Genomic DNA, 27,090 nt, shown 5'->3' on the forward strand with positions numbered 1-27,090 from the left:
AGCCCTTTGTCCTTCTAAAGGACAGAGCACAGGATGCCAAGGGCCCTCTCAGCAAACAGCGGCTGTGTGCTCTCCAGTCTTTGCAGACACACCTAATAGCAGAAGTTCAAACACAGTAATGTCTGAGAGACCAGGAAAGGAAGCTGTGCGCTATTATTACCATTGACAGCATCAGAACACCTAACGGATGTACGACATCAGTGTGGGGGGTCACTTCTAAAACCTACTCCCACACCCCAAGAATTTAAAAATGTTAGTCCCATCCACATTAGAATAGCCCTTGAGAGGCTTGGCTTTATCAAAGTAATCTGTGGGGTTGTGATTTGTAGACAGAGAATACCTTAATATTCTCATACACGAATCACTAAATCTGTTCATATGGTTGACACAGCACAGAACAGAGAGGGCGTTGAGGGATACCCCCCAGGAACTGGGGTAAGCAACAGCGGTCAGCATGAGCAGAAAGTGTAAACGTATGGACTTAGGGTTGCACTGCTGCCAGTCAGGGTCTCCACAGGCTGCTGCCTTGGGAGGTTATCAGAGGCTCCCACAAGAGCCGAAAATGCTGAGCCTGAGTGCTGTGTGGGATTTCAGAGACGGGGACGTCCCAGGAGCTATGACTCAGATTAGGCAAAGTGCTATTTCCAGTGGGAAACAATGTGAGAAGAATAGGACGGAATAAAACTGGTGGTACAAAGGAAGGTGACAGATCGGGATAAAAGAAGTAGACAGAGCAGTTGATGATGTCAGTCCGACAGACATTTGTGGGTGCATTACTTTGTAACAGGGATCAAGGACTCTCTGGGGGGAGGGGAGCAAACTGACAGTTTTGAACAAAACAGATTCCCTACCCTTACAAAGCCCATACTTTATGACGACAGATAAGACAATTAATACCAGATGCTGCTGATGGGAGCCAGGTGTGGGCCCCAGCCCATCAGTCCAACAAAAAAGTCCTGAGTTCCTAATCCACTAGGAGGATTTGAGGAGAGAAGGGAGAAAAGAGGAGAGCTTGAATTGGCCTGTCTGCCGTCCTGAGCAATCCGCCTCGCACATCGCTTCAAGGGCAGAGGGAGGGTGCTCCCCAGGGCTTCTGCTGTCTCTCTGCTCTGCAGGCTTGTTGCTGGCTTCTCTCTAATGTTACATGGTCTTACACAGAGATGCTGCATCAGGTCCAGTTATTGCTTTCAGATAGGTCACCCCAAGAAAGATGGGTGTGACTCCTTCTAGAGGATTCGCTCCTTGAAGCCCAAAACATTTTCTCAAATCTCACTCGCCAAAGTCAAAATAACACTTTTAGTGGTCACGTATCACAGCTGAGCCCTATGCTAGGTGCCAGGAATAAACAAATTCCCTGTCATAGAAACTGTACATCTGACATAAAGAAACATTTATACTCAACTACTACACTGTCTACTCTTAGGGCACTCCAGAATGGCATTGAGGAAGAGATGAAGGAGTTATATGAGCTGGTCAAAGGGCAAGCATAGACTGGTAGAGAAGAATTCTGAGTAGAGAAGATTCCATGAGTCCCGGTCAGCTCCTGTTTTGAGCACTGTTGCTATGGTAACTTCTGAGACCTTGTCAAATTAGCTGGGAGCCTAAGGGTCTGGGAAAGGTTGTAGAAGAGGCAGAGGACCGGGATTTTTTCTGTGAGATTGTGTCTCCTAGTAATGTTAGAAGCTACATTCATAGACTCTCACCGACACGACTGCCTAACGTGAGCCAAAGCAAGAGAACACCAATGGACACACCAAAGTGAATGGGGGAGCGCCCATGAGGCCTCTGCCCTACACAAGGAACAAAGGCAACGGAGGAAAGCCGGGATTCCCAGGGAAATAGTCTTCCCAGGGGGAAAAGCCATATCAATTCTCTATCCAATACTAAATGGTCAGCCCTGAAAATACACACGTAAGTAACATTACATGTATTGATCAGGTATAACAGGAACGTATATATATGTATACACATGTACATATATGCATGCAGTGACAATCAATGAAAAAGGAGCCCATAGATTTGAAAGAAAGCAAGGAGGGTTTAGTTGGAATGGGTTGGGGGTTGAAGGGAGGGAAGAAAAAGGAGAAACGATATAATAAAAGTTTGTTAAAAGCTAGGAAATAATGAGTACTCAATAAATTGCAGCTTGAACTGTGAGCATGAGATGAAGGTGAGCAAGGCCTTCACCTGGCAGAACAGAGCAAGGCCTGTCATGCTGGCTACCGCCCTTGACTCTGACAAAGCCAAACACGACTGTGTGTTTTCAGCACCAATCTGGCACGGTCAGATGTTGGTGGATCCTTGTTGGTTGGTAAGATTTTGGATTTTGTTTGTTTGGTTTTGCTTTCCTTGCTTTTTTTTTTTTTTTTTTTTTTGCTGTTGTTGGGTATTTTTTGTTTGTTTCCTTGTGAGTTTATTTGGTTTGTCTTATAGGGCAAACACAGAACCTTGAATTTGCTAAGCAGGCCCTCTACCATTGATTTACCCCTTCAGCCCCAGATCATTCTTTTTGCAAAAAGATCGTGCTGTCGTGTGGTGGAGGAAGATGAAAGGCAGGTTAACGAGAGTCTCTGGAGATACAGAGGCAAAAGAGGTCTAGGGTTCACCTGCCTCCAGCTGGCAACCCGCCCACCACATGGAAACACGGAACTCCTAGGCCTGAATCTCTCTTCCCACTGCGTTCATCCGGCAGGAAGTCGGGAGATCATTGCTGAGACTTCTTCAGGGGTTGGCAGGACTGCACTCTGGGAGGAGAAAACATACTCTGCCCTGAAACTGCACGGGTAGCCTGGCAGTGACACTTCCCCAAGGCCCTTTAACATGAGCTTAGAAGAGAATCCTTGTTGGTGGAAACAGACAGCTTCACCGAGGTTTCTAGCCTCGTGGACAAGGCATTGTTTATGTCACTATTTTTTAACTGTTGGCACCTCTTTCTGAGCCTGTGTCAGTCAGTGAGCGTGGGGTCAGCCCAAGAGTCCTGCCTCCACGAAGGATGCGTTCCAATCCATCTCTTCTCTGCCTGCTTCCTGCTATACAGCCCAGCTCTGGCTGCAGCTAGCTTCCTCACAGACTCATTGCTCTGGGCTGTCATTTCCTTGTCTATTAATAAAAAATGGGAGGGGGGATCAAAACCACATTCAACCTCAGGGGTTTGTTGGGGGTGAAGAACATCCTGTCTACTAGGGGCTCCAAGCTCCTCAGAAGAGCAGAGGAGAAGGCGAATTATTCATGCAAGACAATGTTTTCTACGCCCTCCCTGGGGAAGGTAGAACGTGGTCCCCCCACTCCCTGTCAGCACACTCTCTTCCCACATCCAGCCTTAGGGAGGCTCTGATGGAGAATAAATCACCTGTAGCACAGGCCTTGGAGCCAGGGAGCCGCATCACAGGTGCAGAGTGGGCAGTCCTGGAGGGTCCACCCGGCTCCAGGCCAGCTGTGATGGGGCCAGGCTGGGAGGTAGCAGCTCCCTGGACCAGGCCACTCCAGGGACTGACCCTCTCCTGGCCACCCTTCCAACTTCATATAGGCCACATCTCCAAGCCTGAGTGGAACAGGAGGCTCATTAATAATGCATCCCGGGGCCACCACTTCAATCCATGGGAGTAATAATGTGGGGTTTTATCCACCCTGCACGTTGGCCTGTTTTTCCTTTTTGCTACAGTCGCCACCTGAATAGGATTAGAGAAAGCAAAATATTGCAGTTCACTAGAGATCACATTTCCCTTTCCTCGGTCTTTGCCTCCACTTGTTGGAAGACAAAGACTCCGAAGGGATCGTAGCTTTGTAGAGACTCATGCAGTGTAGCTCTAGGGGAGGGTGTAGGCTCTGTAGGGTCTGCGTAGGTCCTGCATAGTTGCAAGGCTGGGCACCCTGATTCACCTTCTGAACCCACACCTGAAGGGTATGTCAGCAACCAGAAGGCTTGTTTGGTGAGCAAAGCATCCGTGCCTTTGCCTAAGTGAAAGGCCCGAAGGAGGAGGTGACCTGTTCCTGGAGAGGAATCGTGTTGCCTTGTGTATTTCCAAGGGTGAAACACGGGCCCAGCAGTTCTGCTCTGGGCCTCCCAGAAGATAATGGTGAGCTCCCTGCTCCCCAAGCAGCTCACCCTCCTTCCTCCTGTGCCCCTTATTCTAGCCCTTTCTTTCTGATTAGGGAAAGGAATTTGATTATCTGTTTTTGTGGGCACTGCAGAATTGTTTGGGGGAAATTTCTCAGTCTAGTTCTTCTCCAGAATGACTGTTGAACTCTGCTCTGATAGGGAGCAATAGCAGGACACTCGATAGCATGTGTTTGCTGCCTTACACATACCAGCGCCCAGCAAGACGGGGTCACACACTTCTTTTTGGCCAGTGTCCCCTACCAGAGTGTTTTCTTTGTCTTGGAGAATTAGCTAGGCTTAACGGGTGTTGCATACAAAGAACCAACAGGAATTTAGTGATTTAAAACACACGGAGAGGGAGGGAGGGAGGGAGGGAGGAGGGAGGGAGGGAGGGAGGAGCATGGGGAGGAATCAGATAGAATCAGTGGATGTACAGGGCCCTGCCAGGAGGAGCCATTCTTAAATCTTTCAGGGGCTATTTCTGGGTACCCTCAAGGGGGCACCTGGCATCATAGAAGCCATTTGTTAATTGCAAGGTCCTTAACTTCCCTCTCTGGGCCACAGTTCCACTTTAAGGTCTCCTAACCCAATGATAACCACATCTCTGGCCTGTGAATTCCAGGAAGTGGTTTTAATAGACCCCTTTCCTATGTAACTTCCACAGAAGGATCTCATTCCAGAGTGTTTTCCTCCAAAGATGTCATGGCAGATTCTCAAACGGCTAAGACACATCAGATTCAGGGACACAGGACAATGAGTGCAGCACCTTCTCACCTGCACCCTTATCCATGGTGTCTCCCTGCAGTTTCCATCAGGAATCCTTCCTTTCTCCCTTCCTTCATTTGCTCCTTCTCTTCTTTCTTTACTTTTTCCTTCTTTCTTTTCCTTCTCTCTCCTTCCTTCCTTCTTTCTTTCTCTCATCAGAGCAGTTGGATTTTTGAGGAAGTCCTTAAAGCAAATTTCTCAGCAAGATGTGGCCTATTCTACAGCCTGAGGTCCCTGGAAGAAAGGGACTTGGCACATGGTAAGCACAGTCACAGTAATAGCTCCCTGATAGTGTGTACTTTACCACATGCCAAGTTCATTGTCACTGCTATCTCTTACCATTAAATATGCTGAGTGGAATTTAACTCAACCCTGTAGTGGAATTGGCACCACTTTATGGAGACCTGGCTATAATGCAGACGTGGACTTGGGCACACATTTCTAATCCTGGATTTATCACATACATGGTTGGATTTCCCTGCTTTGTTCCTCTTCCAGTTGGGAGGAAACAATGTGTTCTCTAACTATTCTGTAAGACTGCTGGGGATAAAATGTAAAGATATAGTTTTATAAGTCCTGACACTTGCAAATCTAATAAGGTCGACAGCCAGATCGCACAGTGGGGCCACCAAATTCCCAGAGTGTCTTCCCTGCTCAGTGAGGTTCCCCTCTTCTGTCTCATGACACTCTTGACTGGTTTGAGTAGTCGTTTGGGCAGTGTAAAAGGCAGTATTGTCACCTGGTCACTGCCCTAGTTATTGTAACTTCCCTGGCAGGAACTAAGAGACCATCCCTTTGGCCAACAGGGAACCCAAGGAATTGGAATCTTCCCATGAGTCTCAGGGTACTGTGGTGAGTGGGGACTGAATCCTAGTGCCAACCAGAGGAGGGGCTTGTACCAGCTAGAGGAGGAACCCCACACAGTTCTGACACGTCGTCAGGGCACCTTTCAGGAGAGACTGGAGTAAGACAATGAGACCGTGTTAGGCAGGACCACCCTCTCCCAGGACTCCTAAATTATACATACCTTTTGCTTGATTTAAACCCAGACTTTATGTAGATATATCTGGTGATCACTACACCTCTTTATTATTACTTTTGCATCGTAGCCACACTAAATAAATCTTTCTCTGCCTTTTAGTATTATTTGTCTCTTAGCAGATGAGAGCAGGTGATTGAGCCTAGTCTGTTAGGTCTCTCAGGTGCCAGGTTTTGAACCCAACAACTCCAATAACCTAGCTGCATAATAAATTTGTCCAAGGTTCAGTGACATTAAACAGTAATGAACATGTATCATCTCCCAGAATTTGTGAGCATCAGGAATCTGGAAAGGCTTTGTTTAGGGTCTTTCATGAGTTTCAGCTAATACTACATTTGTGATGGGAGATGTCATTCTGTAAATACTTCTCTCTTATTGGTTGATGAATAAAGCACTGTTGGTCAATAGGGAAGCAAGATAGGTGGGACTAGGAATCAAGGAGAATTCTGGGAAATGTAGTCAAGGGTAGAGAGTCACCATGTGGTCTCCCAGGAGGAGAGGGCATGTCAGTAGGGCGTCCTCAAAACATAAGTCCTTATAAAAATATATATTAGTAATTATGGGTTAATAATTAAGTCAGAGCTAGCCAATGAGAAACCATACCAAAACGGCCAACAGATTCATAATTAATATAGTGTCCTGTGTGTTCATTTGGGACTGACATGGCTTTAGGACTCAGGAGGTTGATGAGAAGAGTACACGTTACACATTTGTACCAGGGCTGCCAAAGCTTTATTGGCACCAGACAATACACTCCCAAGATGAAGTGCTGGCATGGAGCTGGCTGTTGGCAGGAGGCCTCAGTTCTTCTCACACATGGTTTGGCTGTCCTCAGAACATAGTGTGTAACTCCCACTACAGTGGTCAGTCCAAGAGAAAGAGCAAAGGTGAAGTTGTGGATCCTCCAGTGACCGAGCTTGAAGGCCCCACACTGTTATTCCCACTTTAGTGTCTTTCAGAAAGCAGGTGGTCATTTTGGCCCACCCTCCTGAGAAGTAGGCCTCCCTTTTAAGGGAAGAACTGCCAATGAACTGGAGGCTATCATCTGAAGCAATCAGTCACCACAAGTATGCATTTGTTGTCTTGGAAGACAATATTTGGGCCTTTTCTTTAATGTTTATCTGGGCCAAACCAAAGAAAGTAAAACAGAGATGAGTTTGGGGGCGAGAAGAAGTCATGGTAAGACAGGAGCTAAAGGGAGGACTGCTGGCTACAGAATCATAAAGTGATTTACTGCAGACCGTGGCCCACTCTCTGGGAAAGCAGGTGCCCAGTCAAGCCTAGAGGCTTGCAAAGCTTTTGTCCTAGAGTGGTTTCCTTGTTCTCTTGTTAACAATTGGATTGCTTACTTATTCTGGAACCAGGTAAGCCTCCCTATTTACTGTAGCGCTTGGAAAGAATCACTTTGAGAAGATTTGGCTGGTTGGAGGCATGGATGAAGGAACGTCTCTTTGGAAGGTAGTTATTCCAATCATTCCCATTTTCTACCAGACTTTGGCCCTGACAAACGTTGAATAAGGGATTATAGCAGGGGTGATGAGCTCAAGGCCAACAGTGGATATCCAAAAGGTAGTAAAAAACAATTAGGCATGCCCAGCATTGCGGCAGATTGGAAAGCCGAGGAACACTTAAGTGGGTGATTGCCACACAGCGCTTTACAGTCTCCCCTACCTAGGTCTGCCAGCTCAAATTATTAGACTTTCTGATAAAAGACAAACATCTGACTTTATGTAAGTTTTCCTGATGTCTAAAGACTTCCTGCTTATACATGTCTTGCAGATTAGCTCATTCAATCCCATGGCAACCATCCTAATGTGTGAGACATTAGGGCTATGATTCTCCCTCTAACACTGGTCCATGGGGCTCTCTGCTCCTCCGGCAGATGCATGCCCAGGTGGCATGGCTGCTGTTCTGTTGTCTCTATGGGCCCCTCTGGCAAACATGCTAGGGAGGTGTTCACTTCCCTGCTTTTCAAAACCAAAGGTCACAATGTTAAGCCCCAGTCTTATGGAGAGTTAAAAGAGAAAGAAGTGCTCCAAGCTTTAAATTCCTGGCTCATGGCATGTTCAGAGGTGAGAGACTGTCCAGAGTCTCTAAAAGAACATCTTATCTCTTGGGGGGATCTCATCCTTTTCAGCTGAAGTAGCTAAAAGTCAGAATCAGGACCGGATCCCGCTAAATAACAAAACAGCTTTAATTCCCCACTCGCTTACTCGCTTGTCTCTCCCCTGAAAGCTGGACTGTCGATATGGAAAGGAGGGATGTTAAACATGGTCCCACTTGAGAAGATCTAAAACTCTATTAAGCACCTTGTTCCAGTAGAAGCGACACCCACCATCTGCGGAGACCAGCCCTTTGAAACCCTTCCGAGGCCATTCCCTCAAGCAGAGACCCTCTCTTTGTGTCCCCCACCATTAACCCCATATACTCCAGACCTGGAATGCAGCTGGAGCTCAGCCCATTCCAACACAAAAACTCAGAAGAAGGCTTCTATATGGAAACATCACGGTATCATTTTTCCAATTTACATTAAGGAAAATACCTGTGTTGAGGGAGTATGTGTGTAAGCCATTAAAGGAGGTGGCATCATTTTCAATTGTCCTGAATGTATTTATATCAGTGTCTTTAAAGAGATTCTGGGTCTGATGAGATAGAGTATCTTGAAATACTTAAAGCTTATCACTTCAAAATGGATTCATTGACAAGTAGCGCATTTATGTATATATCTATTAACAACAGTGACGGAAAAAGAGGCGATGAACTTTTGAGAGGGAGCAGGGTATATGTGAGGGATTGGAGGGAGGAAAAGGAAGGGGAGAATTATGTAATTATGTTATAACATCACCAAACTAAAAGGATATTTTAGAAGACAAAACCATTGCTTTCAAGGTTGGGTAAGGCTCAGAATGTAAACTGCTTGCTATACAGCATGAAGGTCAGAGTTCAGATTCTTAGCACCTATGTAAAAAGCCAGTTGATCCTGGAGGCTTACCCATTGTGAGTCCCATAGGAAGCAGCATTGCTGTGAACAAGTTTTTGTAGTTAGCATCATCCCTTACACAGCTTGAGAATACCTGTTGCTAGTCAAAGCCAAGAAGCAAGAATTCACCCAGCCCCTGCTTCTACAGTATTTGCTTCTCAGCCCTAGAATTCTACTGGTTTAGAGCTGATTGTGCTAAGAAATTGTCCAGGCTGGAACCATAATCACTTTTGCTAGCATTTTGGCATCCCATTCCACTGGCTGTTGTTACTCACTTCAGGCAAACCAGACCTAACACTGACTCACTATTTAGACTTTTTCTCTCTAGCTAATTGTATCTACCCACAAATGACTGCTATGTCTTCCCCAAGATGAAAAAAAACTTCAGGTTATTATTATTGTTGTGGTTGCTGTTATTGTTAATCTGGGTACCTTGGATCTTATCCTTTTTGCTATATTATCTGTATCTGCTTAAATTTAAGAAATCTAAGCTTACCACAAAGAAGGGGTCAGTTTTAAAGCCATGTGTGTTTTACGTAAGTTAGTTACAGCACTGCATTAAGAGATTAGCACATCACTTACCTTTCTCATTGGTATAGAATTTTATACTGAATCTATAGAAAGCCATCTTGCCAAAGCAGAGGATTAGGACTGCTTCGGAGTTGAACAAAGGGACAGATGTATCTCAATGGACATGATTCAAAAAGTCTGGGGGGGTATTACTGTTACCTTACTTGTAGGGAATGAAGATAAACCAGAACACAGCGCAGTAGTAGCAGGCTTTAGAAAGTCAGAGAGGAAGGACAAGTCCAAGCTCCAATGCCCAGTCTGCCTGCTCACTGTTGAGTAGAAGTTCGATCTAACAGAGCTTCTCAAGTGTCCGACTTAGGAAAGCAGTTCTCATCACAGCCCTGCAGAACCTCCAGGAGAGCACACAGTGACAACATCACCGTTAGCCAGAACCTGTGTCTCCCATCTGAAAAGCATGAAAATGAGAAATGGAGGAAGACACCTATTCAGTGTCTTAGTCTCGCGAGATTAACGTGATTCTTAATTGGACTCTTTGATCATCTCAAATAATGGCATGTAAAATATTTAAATTTATGCAAACTATTCTTGTGAAGTAGACATAGAAACAAAACACGGTCTTGTCCCATTAATCCACAAACTTTCCAATAACGCATTAAGCAAAAAAGGATCCTACTTCTCACAGTAGCTGAGCAGGGATCTGTCTTAGCTGTGCAGAGCTCTGGCCTGCTCTGAGATTCTAACGCAGCCCCTTTCTTGCTTTAGGCACGCGTACAGCTGCAGGATGAAGCATTGCACTGGTGTCCAGGGCTCACAGCCTTGGATTCGGTAGGACCAGGCCTTGTAACTATCACTCGTTCCAGCCCTCCCGGTGAATTGTCCCTCGTCAGCACAAAGCATGGAAAACAAATTGTGAGCATTGTGATCTAGACAAAATTAATTGCTAACAGTCTTTTCTACTATAGTTACCAAATCTCACAGTCCTCTTCTGGTTCCCCTCCATGCTCCAGCAGCCTCCCATGGACCACGAAGCCTTGGATAATTTGGTAAGGGTCTGCTTCCAAAGCCGGTGTGGAAATAAACAGTCTTAATAGGACACAACGGGGTCTGACCATCCACAAGAAGGTCAAGAAAAGGTTTAAATAATGTTCAGAATGTCTAATACCAATGGTTTTCCTTCCTGTGTATTCAGGACAATCAATAGGCATTCTGCTATTGTTGGTGAATTTGCTTCAGCAAAATTGTTTATCACTAAGTCTACTAACCTATAACATAAACATACACATCGTATGACTTTTGGAATAGGGATTTATTCAAATTGAGCATATTCATATACATGATTTGATTTCAAATCCCTGGAGGAGTCCGATTTGGGTCATTCCAGCTCCTGGAATCCTCATTTATAGCTATTTATTCTGGAACCTACAAAAAAAAGCACTATCTGTCTCAAACATACATGTTAACTAGTGACTTGTGAAGCTTCTCATGGCATGTGGCAGCCATTTTTCAATCAAGAAATCAAGTAAAAGCTTAGTTTTTAGCACATAGGGAAAAAAGGGATATAAATCACAAGGCTCTAATGTTTACTTGTCAAATGGAAGGTGGCCAATAAATATTTGTGATCAGATCCTAAGAGGGGAAAAAAGGGCTTGAGTTAAGGCATCTTCCTGCCTCTAAGCAAACAGTACAGACAGGCGGGCCAGAATGGCAAACTGGGACACATACACCGGAAAGATGAGCAAAGACACTTCCTGTCCGCAAAAATGGCATCAAGTTCATTGTCGTTGGGTTTTTTTGTTGTTTGGTTTTTTTTTATTGTTTTTGAGGCAACCTTCAAGGCCTATAAATTTTCTGCCCAATTTTTTTAAGCTACTGAAAATGAGAATCATTTTTGATTGAGTAACTTATAGCCAACCTGAAAACTTTTTGTTAACTTGCCAATGATGACTTGTTTTTTGTATTATTATATGTAGTGTGCTGTATGTATATGTATATATACATATATATCATGTGAAAATAAAACATAAATGCATGACATATGCAATAATATTTTGAAATTTATTCTTTGGTAATATAATATGCTAGGCTCTCTCCTGGAATTCAGTCTTCAAAGATGTTTAAGACATAGGTTTCTGATCTTGAGAAACCTACAACCATGTAGTATTTGAAACTTTAAAATATTTTTATAAAGACAGTTGTTAGTTATAGGAAATGTTTTTTTAAGTATTAAAGGGTATAAAGCATCTTATTTTTCTTCTCAAATGGTTCAGAACCACTATAGGTTATAATATACACACATTATAATATACACACATATGCATATTTATGAATATGCATTAATATGTGTAAATATGTGAGTTCTATGCACATATGTATTGAGAAAGGAAAATCAAGCAGTTGTGGTAAATTAGAAAGTGTTTATAAAGGAAACAGCGTTCTCTAGGAATACCACCACACTCCAGGGACTAAAAATTGCTCTGGGAGTGGAAAAATCTTTCCCAGTTTGCCTGTAAAGTTCAACTACACATAGAGTTCATAGCAGGTATTCAGAACGTCTGATGTTAAAATTTCATGTCAAAAGACAATTATAAAGGAAAACGCCTACACATAACTAGAAATGTTGAGAGCCACTGGTATAGAGGAAGCCACTGTTGCAACTTTTCTGAAATTCTGAAATGCATTCAGAATCCAAAGTGATGAAACACTGGAGTGTTTGAGTCTTGAGGAGACTTGGAGAGGGCAGGCAGGCAACCCCAAGTTTGCAGGGCTGGGTACTGCAGCCCAGGCCAGGTGGCATGCCATCCCCAACCCGGAAGCTGACATTTGGCCCAAGTCTGCAGATTGTGGCGAGTGTGCTCCTTAGATAAGGACATGGCCTAATCCTGACAAGCCTCCAAGGAGGATTAAATTCCATATCATTTAATTTTATTGTTCCGCATATTTTACCATATTTTAATAAGATACAAATGGATAAGCCATGTCTTTTCTAAAAGATGACATTCAATTCAGTAACAATCTTTTGTTACATGAAATTCTGACTTTGAAACTTTCTAAGGAGATGGAAGTTTGGGGGCAACAAACTTCAGAGCTCAGCATCCCAGCCAGGGCAGTTGCTGGGCTCATGGCTCATAGGGTGGGAAATCCTTCAGCATTTGAGAGTGATCAGGTGACAGCCTGTAAACTTTACCTTTAGCTCTGATGGTGCCTTGCTAAGGACACTGGCTCCGGAGATACTAAAGGTGGCTTTCCATCCCAAAGCAGCAAGCCCTGCCTTCTAGGCAGGAAATCTGACCCTGAGTTGTGAAAATGCACAGTCAGAAAGCATGCTGTGTGATGGGGCTCTGAAAGGGGAAAACTCTGGAAAGATTGTACTTTTCTCCCCATGACAGCTGCCTTTTGTTTGGGCAAATCATTTGGGGAGCGAACAAAAAAGCAGTTGTTTGCTTAATGCCAAGCCACAAAAAACATGGAGCCTTTGTGCCCTGCTAGAAGCAAACTCCCTATCCTAAGCATTCTTGAGGATTTGCCTACAGATGGAGGTGCTACAGAAAGCACCCACTGTCCCCAGAGCCCCTTATCCTTGGCAGGAGCCACCTCCCTCGCCCATAACTCAATAGGACAGGAATCCAGAGAGGCCAGAGAACTCAATGCCAAGTCTGACCAAGCCAAAGAGTGGCTGTAATGGGTGGGGTGACCTGAAAGCAATTCGTTAATGCACATGGCCACCCTGCCTGCCAGTTGCAAGTATTCTGGGCCAGAAGAATCTGTTAAGAGAGCATGAAGCCTTGTGTTCAAAAGTTCTGGAGTTTATAACGTATACAGGCTCATACACACATGCCCAGAGATATACAAACTGCTTGTGATACATACATTTGATGCCAAAATAAACAAAGCCTTGGCCAAAACCCTTGTAGGCTAGCAACAGGCCAACATAGCATTTAAAGTTAGAGGCCAACAGCAAATCCCAAACAGCGTTTGTCCTAAACTTAAAGTCACAAGTGAGTATTGCTTTTCCTTTAACGGAGTGGTTTTCTAATATCTTCACTCAAGAAAGATCCTGCCGTGAAGACTCCTGAGGCGGCTTTGCCGTCAGGTGAGTTCATTACCGTAAATCCATCCACGGCAGGTTCCAATAACAATTACGAGGCCATCAAACCATGAAACCCAGTGGCTGCTTTGGATCTGTGACTGATGCCGGGGAGATGGGGAAGAGAGGTGATAGGTTTCTACAGCTGTCCGGTCTCCTGGGTTTATAGAAGCACTGAACTCCCAGGGAAGAAGGGCGGCTTTCTGGACCAGTTAGGGATGCACTGTGTTCCCAAGCCCGCAGAGACACCCCCCCAAAGAGATCTTCCGGAAGGTGATTCTCTTCCTCACACCCTTCCCTCCCAGATGCTAAGTGCTCCTTCTAACCTCGAAAATAGTGTCCTCAACCTGTGGGTCGTGACCCCTTCAGTGATCATATATCAGATATGGTGTATATCAGATATTTACATTATGGTTCATAACAGTAGCAAAAGTATAGTTATGAAATAGCAGCAAAATAATGTCATGGTTGGGGCTCACCACAACATGAGGGGCTGTATTAGAGGGCCACGGCATTAGGAAGTTGAGAACCACGGCTCTGTAAGGTCTGTACCCAGGGAAGCATTGATGCCTGTGATACCAGACTCTGAATATTTTAAGTAACTCTTAGTTTTTCATAAAATGTATTCTTTTTTTTAATTTTTGACACAATAGCCCTGACTTGAACTGGAAGAGTGAGCATCTTTGGCCTACAACTGGGAGGAGATTTGTTAGGCATGGGTAGGGCAATCTTTACCAAGGAGTTTCCGTGCAGAATTCCCTCAAAGCCTTCAGGTCTCTATTTAATTCCCTCGTCCTAAGCCAGCCAAATCCCAAATGGAATGATCTCTCTTGGTACCATATACTTCTCCTCAGCGGCTGCCATAGATTTGCATTTTAATGTGTGAGTATTGATGTTCTGCCTCTCCCGCTGAACTCTGTAGATCAAAACTATGCCTGGTTTTGATTGCCACGGGTGAATGGCCACAAAAATGGATGGCTAGAGAGGTGGGTGGACGGGCAGGTAGAGGAGAGAGAGAAGGACAGAAGGATAGATGAGGGATACATGAATGGATGAATGGTCCTTTTTGGCCTGTCCATCTTACCCTGGTCTTGCCTCCCAACATCGACATAGTTAGCATCCAACTTGAAGAAGTTCAGTCTGGGGGGGGGGGTTGGCGTTAGGGAAAGCTCCTGAAGAATGAAATCAGAACAGGAACTGATGAGACTGGCCGTATGGGCAAGTCCGGAGGGCAAGAGACAGAGAGGGAGAACAGAGGTGCCAGGGGTACAAAGGAAAACCAACCGTGGCCAGGGGCAGGAAAGGCTTTAGGGACCGGGAGGGAAACCAGAGTGGGGAGGAATGCTGAGCTCAGCAGCGGGGAGGGGGCAGCCGAGGAGGGCTCAGAAGAATCCCTGTCATCAGGACAGCAAAGCTGACACGGCCTCTCTGAGAGGGCTGCGGGGAGGTGGGAGCTGCAAGTGGGAAGCCTGGAGGAGGAAGAGAGGAGGGAAAGAATCTTAACCAGAAAAAAAAAAAAAAGTAAGTAGCAGAGCTCTCGAGAAGGAAACAAGATGAGAGAAAAATGCTGGCCCGAAGGCTGCCGAAGGGGTACCCAGGGTGGGAGAGCCAAAGCCACAGCGCCTTTGCCAAGGGAGGAAACCGTAGGAGACCCACCCAGCCAGAATCTTGAAGTCTCAGACTTTTTCCACCTTATGAGCTGTAAATTGATCTATTCAGTTAAAGAAACCTGGTTTTTATTGAGTAATTTCCTCTGAACGACCTCCAGTTTTGAAAATGTCCCCAAACTTCTCTGACTCTCCCTCCTCCTCCCTGAATCCCCACGTCAATGCCGGTAAATCACAGGGAGGGGAGGCGCCCGCACAGCCCCCCCCCACAGCCCCATCCCCCTGTAACCGCTCCCACACGCCCTCGCTTCTTGTTAGGCTGCTTGGCTATTCCAGATATGGCCCTCGGTGCTCCTGGGTGCAGAGACCCCAGAATTGTTTGTTTGCCAGCCAATTCCCAGCATGCCCCTTGCTGAGCTCACATCCCGGCAGCCTCTCAGGAGCCCCCAGCCACAGAAAGGATTTCTCACTGGTCCTGAGCCACCTCCTCTGCCTGGCCTCAGATGTCAAGGAAATTTCTCAATTTCTCGTCTTCGCCTTCAAATACGGCCTCTTGCAGATGAAAACAAGGGGCTCTTTATGGGAAGCTGCGCTCATCTCTTGCTTTTACATTGCGTCTTTTATGCACTATCCCTCAAAGCGTTTCCACAGACAAGTGCCATTGTCTTTGCCCTTACAGATGGCACCAAAGAGAAGCATAGAAAGTTAAGTGGTTCAATGAAGGTCGCTGGAAATGTCAGAGCAGAGTTGAGAAAGCGACCAAGGGCTCCCTGCTCCCAGGAGCAGCACCTGCCTACTCCCAGGCCTGGCGGTCAGGGCCAGAGACCCTCACTGCCCCGCCCGCACCTGCCAGCATACAAATCCACTTCGGTTTTGAGGCTTGCAGCTCTACGGCTTCCTAACCATGAGCTCCAATCTTTGGATGGAAGGAGCCATCTTGCAAAAGCAATCAAGGACAACGGACCTGCCAAGACCCCAAAGACTTGGGGAGGGGGCGGCTGTGGGCCCCTCACGAGGTGATATGCAGGCGTCAGGCTGGAAAAGAAATCGCATTACCTGGCAGCTGAGGTTTTACTGCACGCTCAGTCTGAAAGTTGGCAAAGTAGCAATCAATGGAAAGGAAATATAATTGAGAAGATTAAAAGCTGAGGGTGGGTATGGACTGGGGAGGGAAGGGATTGCTAAAGAGGTCCATTTGTATAATTTAAAGGTCGATGCCTCTCATTAAACTCACATCTCCAGACACTCAGGGGATGAAAGAGAACCTCTCCATGCTGACTGGCTGACACCTAAGAGTTTTCTTTGGCCACTTTCAAGAGCAGTGCAAAGGCCAGAGGGACCTAAGAAGCCACTGGGAGGCAAGTTGAGGGGAATCGATACGCAGAGAACATCTGGAGATTTGGCTATCTGAAAAATACCGCAAGGTCATCTGACCCTCTCAGAAGACAGCCAAACTTCTCCACTCCACCGGAGCAAAAGCTAAGGCAGTGTTCAGGGAGGGCCCTGGCTGGGAGGCTCAGCATCTCTGCCTATATCCATGCCAACCCCCTCCCTACCTGCGCACCCACGTGTATCTTGCACAGACTACTCAAGTTCTTAAGGCTCTGGCTGATAGCACACTTATTTATAAATAGCAATTGTATTTGTCTTTGGAAACAAGTGATGGGCTCCTCCTTCCCTCTTTTCCTAGAAAGGAAAGTGTGTAGGAGAGGGAGAGACAGAGACATAGAAGACAGACAGAAAGGAGTCAGTCCATGGATCTAGCTAAGGTGTCAAGGCACAAGCCACGCAGCAGACCACGTGATGATGTGCCCCCCTGACCTTGCTTTTGGGCCAAGTTGCTACCATGAATTTATCTGTTGTATCTTGGTCTCTGTGTCCCTCCATTTCCTTTTCCATCCTGGTGACCTAATCTGGGGACCCCTACAAATATGTTTTGAAAACCACAGGATACAGACGGAGGAGCACATTTGGCAAACTTGTTAGTTACTATTGTGGTATAAGATGTTGACATGGATTTAGTAGCTTGAACACATATTGTCTAGACCTGTTTCCGGGTGTAGGAGGTGTCCACCGTGGTCTGGATGAGTGCTATGCTTGGGGTCTCCCAAAGATGAAACCAAAGTGGAGGCCAGGCCTGTATCTAATCTGCTTATCTGGGTTCAGGGTCCTCTTTCAGGCTCTTACAGGTTGTTGGCAGAATCCACCTTTTTTTGAGGTGAGACCAAAGTACTTGACTGTTAATTAGGGGTAGGTCTCAGCTGATAGAGACTGACCGCTAGTCCCTGCTCTGTGGCTTTGCCATACCAGCATCCTGTAACTCTAAGGCCCCAGAACAATTCTCAAATTCTTGGAGCCCTTGACTTGTTCTATTTCTGGTCTCTGGGCACAGATTTATAAGGCTGATGTGGTTAGGTTAGGGCCCCAAGATAATCTCCTTTTGATGAACTCAAACCCAACTAGTTAGTAACCTTAATTACATTTGCAAACCACCTTCTCTGCCCTGTGTAGTAGTGACTTGTTGTCACTGTGATGAAAATCCCTACCCCAGATGATTTAGTAGAACAAGCTTATTTTGGCTCATGCAGAGTCTATCATGGTGGGGCAGGCATGGTGGGCCATTTCAGTTCCTCTCCCAGAAACCAGGGATCAGAGAAAGACAGGAAGTGGCCAGGACTAATAGACCCCTCAGGACCTATGCCTGGTGACCTGCTTCTTCCAAATAGGCCCCACCTCCTGAAGTTTCCATGGCTTCTCCCAGCAGTGCTATCAGCTGGGGACCTAGCATCCCAAACACCAGCCAGTGGGGCCATTTCAAAGTCTACCCATAGCATCATATGATGCAACATAAAAATGTGGCTTCATCCTCACAGGTCCCATTTGTCCTTCTCTGAAGGAGGTGATGGAAGGAGGGGGGAGGGTCTAAGGACTGTGCTTAGCCTAAGAAGCAGCAGCTACTCAGTTCAATTCAAATTTCATACGATGGATCTTTTACAACAACTACTTTCTCTACAGTTGTTAAGACAACCATATTAAGCCATCACCCATTGTTTATCTGAAATTGAAATTACTGGGCACTCTTGGTGCCCTGGATCAGGGCCTGCCGTGCTCTGCTCCAGCACAGACTGGCATGATACTGCAGAAAGCAAGGCTCTTCTGCGAAGCAAGCGGCTGAAGCACTTTGTTCAGGCAACCACCCTGGCGCGATAAAGGAGGCCTCCGAGGCCTTGTTTCCACAGCACGGCCTTCTCTGCTTCCCTCCCGGGCTCGCTGGCCCAGGCTTGTCAACACCCTGCAAACTCGAGAGAGTGATGGCTGTTCCCAGACCAGCCCTAGCTTTGTGGGTGGGGCATGGAGTCTGGAGAGAAGAAAGGGGTCCAGGAGAGGCAGAAACAAGCCCTGGCTCTCTCCATCGGTCCTGTGTGGAAGACTGAGCAGAAGCTCTGGCCTCGAGGTGGGCCACACGGGCTTTTCAGAAGGAATCAGCCCTGAACCGGCGGTTTGCCTTGTGAGCCGTGCTTGGCTGTCCTCGCGCTCGTCCAGGTCCCTGCCAGCAACACTTCCAACCCTGGCCCGCTAAGCGCTGCCTTTGAACAGGCCAGGCCCTATTAGCCTGATCCTGGGATGGGTTACTCTTTCCAGCTTTCACTAACAAAAATCCCCTTTTGTTTGGACACTCAAGTGGCCTCTAGGAAAGGGGCTTTCATGAGTTGCCAAAAGTGTTCAGATGCGGCAGCTTTTGCGTGTGTGGCCAATTCCACAGCACCTCTGGGCTGATCCCACAGGCTTTTCCCAGGCAAGATTCCGATGAACTGCTTCTAGCAGACCCCCACTCCTCCCCTGAGCTCTAGCTACACAGGCAGGCCCTGGCAGCTGTCTGGGCGGCTGGAGATGGGTTTGTGCGTGGACTTTTTACTCTTTTGAAATCAATCTGAGTGGAGAGAGTGATTTATATGAGCACCAGTCAATGCGTTATTAGAATTAATATCATTATTTTACTGCTTCCCTTTTTAGGTTTTTTTTTCCCTCTCATAAATCAATTTAGTTCGATAAGATTGGGCTGAGTTTCGCTGCACAGGATGAGAGAGATCCGTGTTGCCGGAGCGAAGGGCGGTTTGGTGGGTTCAGACAACGCGTCCATTGTCTTTATGGAAAGCTGGGTTTGTGCTGGTGTTACACTGGTGGATGTGTTGAAGGCTGGGCTCAGTCAGGTTTGTGTTTTATCCTGAGTGCCATCCTCACAGACCCATCCTTCCTCAGTCCGGCTTGCCGCAGGCTAGCCTTTTCCTTGGCCACATAGGGCCACGAGAGGACGGTGGGTTTTCCTCCAGTCTTCACAGTTGGCAGATTACACACACTCAACTGTCTCCTAACTGCGTATTTTATAAAAGGGCCTACCTGAATCTTTCTCTGTCTCTATCTTTCTCTCTGATTTGTATTTTTTGAGACAAGGTTTCATGTAGCCAGGTCTAAACACCTCATTATGTAGCCAAGGGTAACCTTGAACTGACCTTACTGAGTACTGGAATGGCTCTAAAGACATGAAACGTTTCTCTTTGTGGTACCACAGATGGATCTTGGGACCTCACACAGGCTAGGCAAGTGCTTCACTACTGACCTGCAACCCAACTTGCAGCCTTTTGCACCCACTCACCTTGTGCGAAGGCTCTGCTGCCCCTTCCTCTTCATCTGAGAAAGAATGAGATTGGAGGATGAGAATGAGGACGGGGTGTGCCCCTCTCAGCTGCCCTGGGAAGAACAGCGCCCTTAGCTGTTTAAGGAATGCCAGTAGCCATGGTGCTGTGTTTCCCCAAATCTACAACCAACAAGAGACACATTCTCTTTCCTCTTGTGGTACTGGGGAATCTGACTGTGGCCCTTGTGCATGCTGTCCTGCTTTACTTCTCTGCAGACAGACACCAGAGCCCAAAGCAACTTGGGCTGGGAGAGGGAGTATTGCAGCTTACAACTCCACATCACAGTTCACCAATAAGGAATGCCAAGGCAGGAATTCTGGAAGCAGGAACAGGGCAGTGCACAGAACAGCACTATTATTGCCTCTGGCTAACACATGTGACTATTCTTCCCAGGGCGGGTGGTGGGCATTCCAGTGGAAAGCGGGTGAAGAAATGGCTCTTGGAAATGGAAAGAAAATATTAGCACGTTGGGTCTGGAACATGGCCACTGAGATAGCACTCAAGACGGCGGGAGGCTAGCTAGTGGCATTGAAAGTTAGGAGACTCTATGTCCACTCCCCCTCCTATGGGATGGGATGTTGTCTGAAAAAAGTTAATTGCAAGTGTACCTGCGAGGAAAGGGGAAATTAGTTCTCTTCAACTGGGTGTCACTGAGTATATCAGCTACACTCCAGGACAGTCCCCATGCCCAGAAGTGGTTGGTCAACACGAAGCAGACTCCGTGGGTTTTGTTTTGGCTTCGCATTTTCTGTCTTACTGGGGGCTCGTTTGTTTTGATTTTCATTTTTGTGTGAGTGCATTTGAGAGAAGGGGAGACAGAAGAGGGGAGAGAGAGAACATGAAGAAGTTGGGGTCATAGGGAGGAGGGATCTGGGAAGAGTTTAGGAAGGAGAAAGAAGATGATCAAAATAGATGGCATGAAAAAAATCAATGAAAGAGACTCTTGCCACCTGGCGTGTGCGTGGTCTGCAGGACTAGACTGTGCTTCCTTGGCTTCACCAGCAGCCTAGCTGAGGAGTTGACCCACTAACTGTCCTGCTGTGCATGTGCCCGGACTGAAGCTCAAACAAGCAAGGGGCTGACAAAGACCCCGAGGGAGACCCCAGCTGCCTTCCGTGTTTCTTTTCATCTACACTGTTTGGAATAAATGCATTCTCTTGAATATTCTTCCATCTGGGCCATGGTGTTATTGATGATGACAATGACAATGGTAAGGACAGTGGTGAATATTATTTCTTTGTAGCTCATTGTCTCACTCCTGGATTCCTGACCTTCGAGCAAGAGGGAGGAGAGAGACAGAAAGAGAGAGAGAGGGAGGGAGGGGTGCTCTCCTTTGCTCTATTCAGCCTTCTGGTGGGAGGTGCAGGGTTGGTAAGGTTTGTCCCAGAAAAAGGAACAGAACACAAAAGTATGTGAGCATACTTCAACTACTTATTGGACATACTCACAGATCGTTCCAGAAAAGGGTTCTTTTTCAGAAATAGAGTTACTGCCAGTGTCTTTGTGTAGGTTTTTATTGATGTGGTAAAGCACCACAAAGAAAAGGGTGGGGAGGAAAGGGCTTATTTCAATGAACAACTCTCAGGTCACACTCCATCCCCGAGGGAAGCCAGGACAGGAACTTGAGGCAGGGACTGAATCAGAAGCTATGGAAGGATACTGCTTACTAGCTTGTCCCCATGACTTGTTCAGTTCATTCTCTTATACAACCCAGGTCCACTGGCCCTGAGATGACACTGCCTATAGTGGGTTGGACCCTCCTATATCAGTCACTGGCCAAGAAAATGCCCTACAGATTTGCCTACAGTCCAGCCAACTAAGGTTCCTTCTTCCAAAATGACTCCAGCTTGTGCTGAGTTGACAAAACACTAACCAGGATGCTCACTGGTGACAGAAAAACTGTTCCGCTGCTGCTTCAGGCAAATTTCTTGACTTTGGTGAGCATGATTGCTCACTGTATAAAATGGACCTACACTATCCTATTTCCCAGCACTCTGAGTGAGGTCTGGGTCTGTAGCAAAGCTTACTCTTTGGGAATGTGTGGCATGTGGCTGATTAATAACTTTACACACTGGCTTACATAGACGACACCACCAACTCTGAGGTCACATCTCAGGACAATGAAGCGCAGAAGCTCTCTGATACCGCAGAGCTCAATTCACCCAAGCCCTGAATACCGCCGTCATCCTTGCCACTGCCCCAGGGCCGCAGCGTCTTGGCGTGGCTCACAGGCCCAGCTTCCCTCAGCACCGCCTATCCACTCTTTCGATTTTATTTTTCACTTTTAGTTTTTTCTTTTTTAAATTAAATTTATTTTGAAACAATCTTCTCTCACTTTCCAACCAATCCTACTTCTCACTCCCTCCCTCCCTTCCTCCACCCTTGCAGCACTGCTCTCTGGGTTTCCATCTCCCTTCCTGGTCCCCTTCCCTCCAGCACTCTCAGCCTTTGATAACAGAGATACTCTGTTGCTCACATCAGTGCCATCCACCTCAGTGGAGGTCCTGACAAGGACAGATGGCACACACAAACTAAAACTCCAGAAGGATTTAGCGTAAAAAAAAAAAAAAAGGAATGATCTGTTTGTACACTGTGGAGACATATCACTTGGATTGGTTTAATAAAAAGCTGAATGAATAGCTAGGCGGGATTTTGGAGGCAGAGAGAATGCTGGGAAAAAGGAGGAGTCGCCTGTCAGATGCAGAGGAAACACAACAGACAGGAGGAGAGGTAACAGCCACAAGCCACGTGGCAAGACAGAGAGTAATAGAAATGGGTTAATTTAAGTTTTAAGAATTAGTTAGAAAGAAGTGCAACCTACAGGCCAAGCTTTCATAATTAGTAAGAAGTCTCTGTGTCATCATTTGGGAGCTGGCTGGAGGGACAGAGAAACACTCCCTATTTGTCAAGGGAGTCTGGGGCAAACCATGGGGGATGGTGCAGCTTTTGGGCTGGGGACATGGAAGTGTTACTGCTCTTGGCTATAAGGAAACAGGTGTTCAGAAGCTGCAAGGGACGAGTCATGGAGAGACCCCCGGTGAAGGGACAGGAGCCTCAGCTGAAAGGATCAAGGTGACAGGAATCCTCTGCCCTCCATCCCTTTTATCCCTTCTAGCATCTCAACTGGACACACTGCGAGGGTCGAAGAGCAAGGGTGGGGCTTGGGGCAGGGCGGAGCCAGGCCAAGGAACCAAAGAATCAGCTAATCAAAGAGTGTGGCCTCCTTTGGCCCCCCCACTCAGCACTAACCTTCCTCCAGCCTCTGCAGCAGCACTCAGCACCAGTCCAGACAGCTGGAAGGCCTGGACGCAGGATCCTGGGGGTGTGGCCATCATTTCGTGCAGACGTACAGACTAAATTGTATTTTCAATCCTCACTCCATTTTCCTTCCTTTCTTTAATTTACAGTGACCTGCTCTATATTTTATGGAGCTATTTTAAGCATACACAGGAGATCATCTTGCTATACACAGGGAACAATCAATGTTCTCATTTAATAATTCATTCTTTCATTAAATGCCCCCAAGTAATTAAATAAAACATGAATAAATTCCACACTGATATTTGCTAAAGTTTTCTTTCTAGAGAATTTCACCTGTTGGAGGATGTGCTGGGTCTGTTGTTTACCGTGATGAAGAATGATGTGGGGAAGCTTCAGGGCACAGTCGCACACTCCAGACTTCACCTTACTATCGATTGGATGCCTACTGAGTACTCCATATTTAAATATGTCACTCCCAACAGTCAAATAGTCCTGCACAGTTTTCAGGAAATAGTGCCCAAGGCAATACAACCAGCCCCTCACCTGGGTAACATCTGCAAATGTGGACAGTTTCATTCCAAGTTTGTCTGGTACCAAAACCCCGATCTTTCCACAGCTTCTCACCTCTGTCAATTCTATGGGGAAATGAGTGATGTAAAAGCCTTTGTAAGGGATCACAGAATTTCCCACATTTTAACACACACATGCACCAGTGCTTGCAAGAGAAATGCAGAGAGGGAGAGAGAGTTTGAGTGCAAGACCTACAGAAGGAGAGTTCCAAGAGAATACAAACAGGGGAAATAATCCTATGAAAGAAGAAAGAGAGAAAGAAAGAGAGAGAGAAATGAAAGAAGGGAGGAAGAAAAAGTAAGAGAAGGGAAAGGAAGGTAAGGAGAGGAAAGGGAAGGAGAGGAGAGGGGAGGGGAGGGGAGAGGAGAGGAGGGGAGGGAAGGGAAGGGGAGAGGAGGGGAGGGAAGGGAAGGGAAGAGAAGGGAAGGGAAGGAGAAAAACCCACTGCTCTGAGCATTTTTCTCCACAGCAGCTGGGCTCACAATTTTCAATGGGCTTCGTGCTTTCCTGAGTTCTCCAAAGAGGCCCATATTCACTGGGGGAGGCCGTGCCCGGTGCTGCTCCGAGTCGCTGAGGTAGACCTGCTCCTGCCTCATTTAGTGTTGTGGTCATGTCCTCTCAAACAGTTTGTCTCTTTGATAACCTGCTTAGTACTTTCAATTGCTCCAGTCATCACATCTGCCTGAACAGTAGGGGATTTTTTTTCCTTTTTAAAGTTATTTATGTGTTTATTTACTTCACTAGTTTGTTTTTTTAAAAACAGTCTCTAGCTCAGGCCAGCTTTGAACTCACTATAAAGCCGGACATTCACTTGACCTTCTGCTCCCCCGTTTTTTACTCCTGAGTTCTGGGTCGGCACGCATACCAGCATTCTCAGTTTATGCCACGCTGAGGATCAAATCCAGGGCCTTGTGTATCCTAAACCAACACTCCACCGGTCGAGCTGCACTCACTTCTGCACACACACACTCCCACTACCCCTTGAAGCTTCTTTCCCTAGGACACACCTTGAGAGCAGTGGCCCTCCAGGTCCTCCGTACCAGCCACTCCCCACCTCCCGAATTGGCCTCACACCAACACCAAGACAGCCTTCAGACCTGGAAGGTCTGCGTGGGGGCCCTGTACCCTCCCACACCTGCTCATGGAGTCCTCTGTGTCCACAAGGCTCACTGCCCTGCCTCTTACTGTAGTTCCTTGTCTTCCAATCTCAGCTCCTCACCATTGTGGAGCCCAGCTTGACTCAGCCATGGCATGGAGTACAGCACTGCTTCTGCTAAGCACACCCACAGGAGCTGAGGGCGCTGTCCTCCAGGCTCTGCCCCACTCGTCTCGCTGGGGTCCCCGGGAAACTCCTGGCAGGAAGTGCAGCTCCGAATCTCGGAAAAGACCAACTTGAGGTAGGCCAGCCCGCTGGAGATTGAGTCCACCGGGTCAGGGGAAGGTCCGCGATGGAAAGCGAGCAGGGTCTCATTACAACACTGCAGGTTGTGTGGATTTGCTTTTCATCAAAGAATTCCAACAAAGCCATTTTTCTTTCACCTCTGCAGGTCCCTTGTCTGAGATGGGAAAATGGCCGTATCGTTTGTGGCCTGTGTGTGTTGTGTCTGGTTCCTGTGGTTTGTTTTCCTGCTTTGAAAACGAAACCCTTCATGGCTCTGGGATGGAAAGCAGACCACGTTTTTTGTCAGCGAAGCCATTCGTCATGTTCCCCAGAGGGGACTGTGAACTCCCGCAGCCTTGGACCCCGCCAGCATGCAGACCACCCATGTTGTAGAGCTGGGAACACCACCAGGCAACACATCATAAAGTCAACTGGGCACTAGGCTCTCTGCCAGCAGCCCTCCCAGCCCTGGGGACTCAGGTCTGAAAAGTGCCAGGGACAGTCGATCTCACCTGGTGGTTCAGGTCTCCTGCAGGGTCAGTCCTGAACACCAACTGGGTGGAGGCTAAACTTGCCTAATCGTCCAGAATGAACAGGGCCTCTCAGATCTGCCCCAAACTGAGCTCAACAAGGAAACGACTTTACTGCTCTGGTAAAAATTGTTTGGCTGTATTTAAGTTCATCTCTTTTGTTTTTTACGGTTCTGCAGAAAGCTAGTTGTAAAAATGCTCTGCAGCAAAGAACTTCTGTTAGCAAATGTCTGCACCTGCTGAGTAGGGGCAGCAGGGGAGGAAGCCAAGCAGAAGTGGGCTGCAGAAGGAGTTCCCAGGCAGCTGTTTCGGCAGCCTAGTGACTTAGCAACTCACCTGTCTCACCTGGTTGCTCACTGAAAGTACAGCAAGGTCCACCTGGGTTTGCGGAGTTTGGAGCCTGGAGCCTGCATTTACAACCCAGTTCCTGGGTGACTGTGGCCAAACCTGCTTGGGAACTAGGCTAACAGGGAAGCAGTCAGCTTAAGGAGTCAGTCGGTGTCCCTGGCACTGTCACTCAGTGGGAGCCCGAGAGGGTGGGTTTCCCTGTCTCTAGGGGATAAAGGCAGCACTGGACTGTTCCAGGACTGTTCGTAGAGCCAGGGGAGAGGATGCTGTTGTTTTACAAAGGTGTATGAAGGGCGAGGCGATGAGCACAGAGCTCAATCTTCTGACTTTTTTTTTTTTAAAAAACGCTTGGTGTAAATGTGGAAAAGCACCACTTAGGCTGGGAACCAGAGCATAGGGCAGAGCAGGAACTGATCATAACTGGCCTCAGCCAGGAACAAGCTGAGCCTGGAGACGCTATTTAAAACTGTGTTCCCTCTTATGTCTCGGTTCATTTTTATAGAAAGTGATGACTAATTCCCATTGTAATGTCCATAAAGATGTCACAGTAAACAGAGCCATACCCTTCCTTGATTCCTCTCGTTTTGACCTTCCTCTCAGTCATTTTAGAAATGTGTGCCCAAGGTGCCACATTCACTCGGGATGAAGTTCAGACACTCGGGGAGCAACGGCATCGCCAACCCTTCTTCTGCATCCTCACACAAGGTCTTCACTGCCATGAACCCTTAGCCTTTCCGTGCTTTCTAGAATGGCTGGAAACAGTCCTAACTCCCTAGTCCCCTCTGACTGACCCCTACTCACAAACACGCTCAGCCAGGCTTGAGTGAGGGGCTGGCTGGATTGACCCAGGGCAATTGCTGCTCTGTCAGCACACGGGATGGCGACTCCTGAGTCAGGTTTCCCAACTTCATGACGTCAGCATGTGTGGCCAAAGGGACTGAGCAGTCATGCACTTACAACATCTGGCATGTCCTGCCTCTTGGGCCTCAGTATGCACACTTTGTAAGGGGAAAAAATAATCCTAACTATCTCATTCCTTTCCTATTTGGTGGAATGGTGAATTTTCGATGGGAGGAAAGATGCTGGGAAAAAATAGTTCTTATCTCTTCCTGTACATTATCTAAATTTGAAATCCAGTGATGAAGATGTATGTGGTGGGGGAGGATCCTGGGAGGATGGGGAATTCCCAAAACGACTC

The 27,090-nt window shown here is 46.9% G+C and overlaps 1 long non-coding RNA gene across 1 annotated transcript; it reads left to right on the plus strand.

Annotated features, from left to right (window-relative positions):
• The first annotated feature begins 13,367 nt into the window (after positions 1-13,367).
• Positions 13,368-26,448, plus strand: LOC121144031. Its single transcript, XR_005881375.1, has 3 exons — positions 13,368-13,504; positions 24,845-25,030; positions 25,181-26,448. It is a non-coding gene; the product is annotated as an uncharacterized LOC121144031 (long non-coding RNA).
• Positions 26,449-27,090: the final 642 nt, after the last annotated feature.

The sequence above is a fragment of the Mesocricetus auratus genome, unplaced genomic scaffold (assembly GCF_017639785.1).
Source record: "Mesocricetus auratus isolate SY011 unplaced genomic scaffold, BCM_Maur_2.0 Super-Scaffold_100014, whole genome shotgun sequence".
Taxonomy (NCBI): Eukaryota; Metazoa; Chordata; class Mammalia; order Rodentia; family Cricetidae; genus Mesocricetus; species Mesocricetus auratus.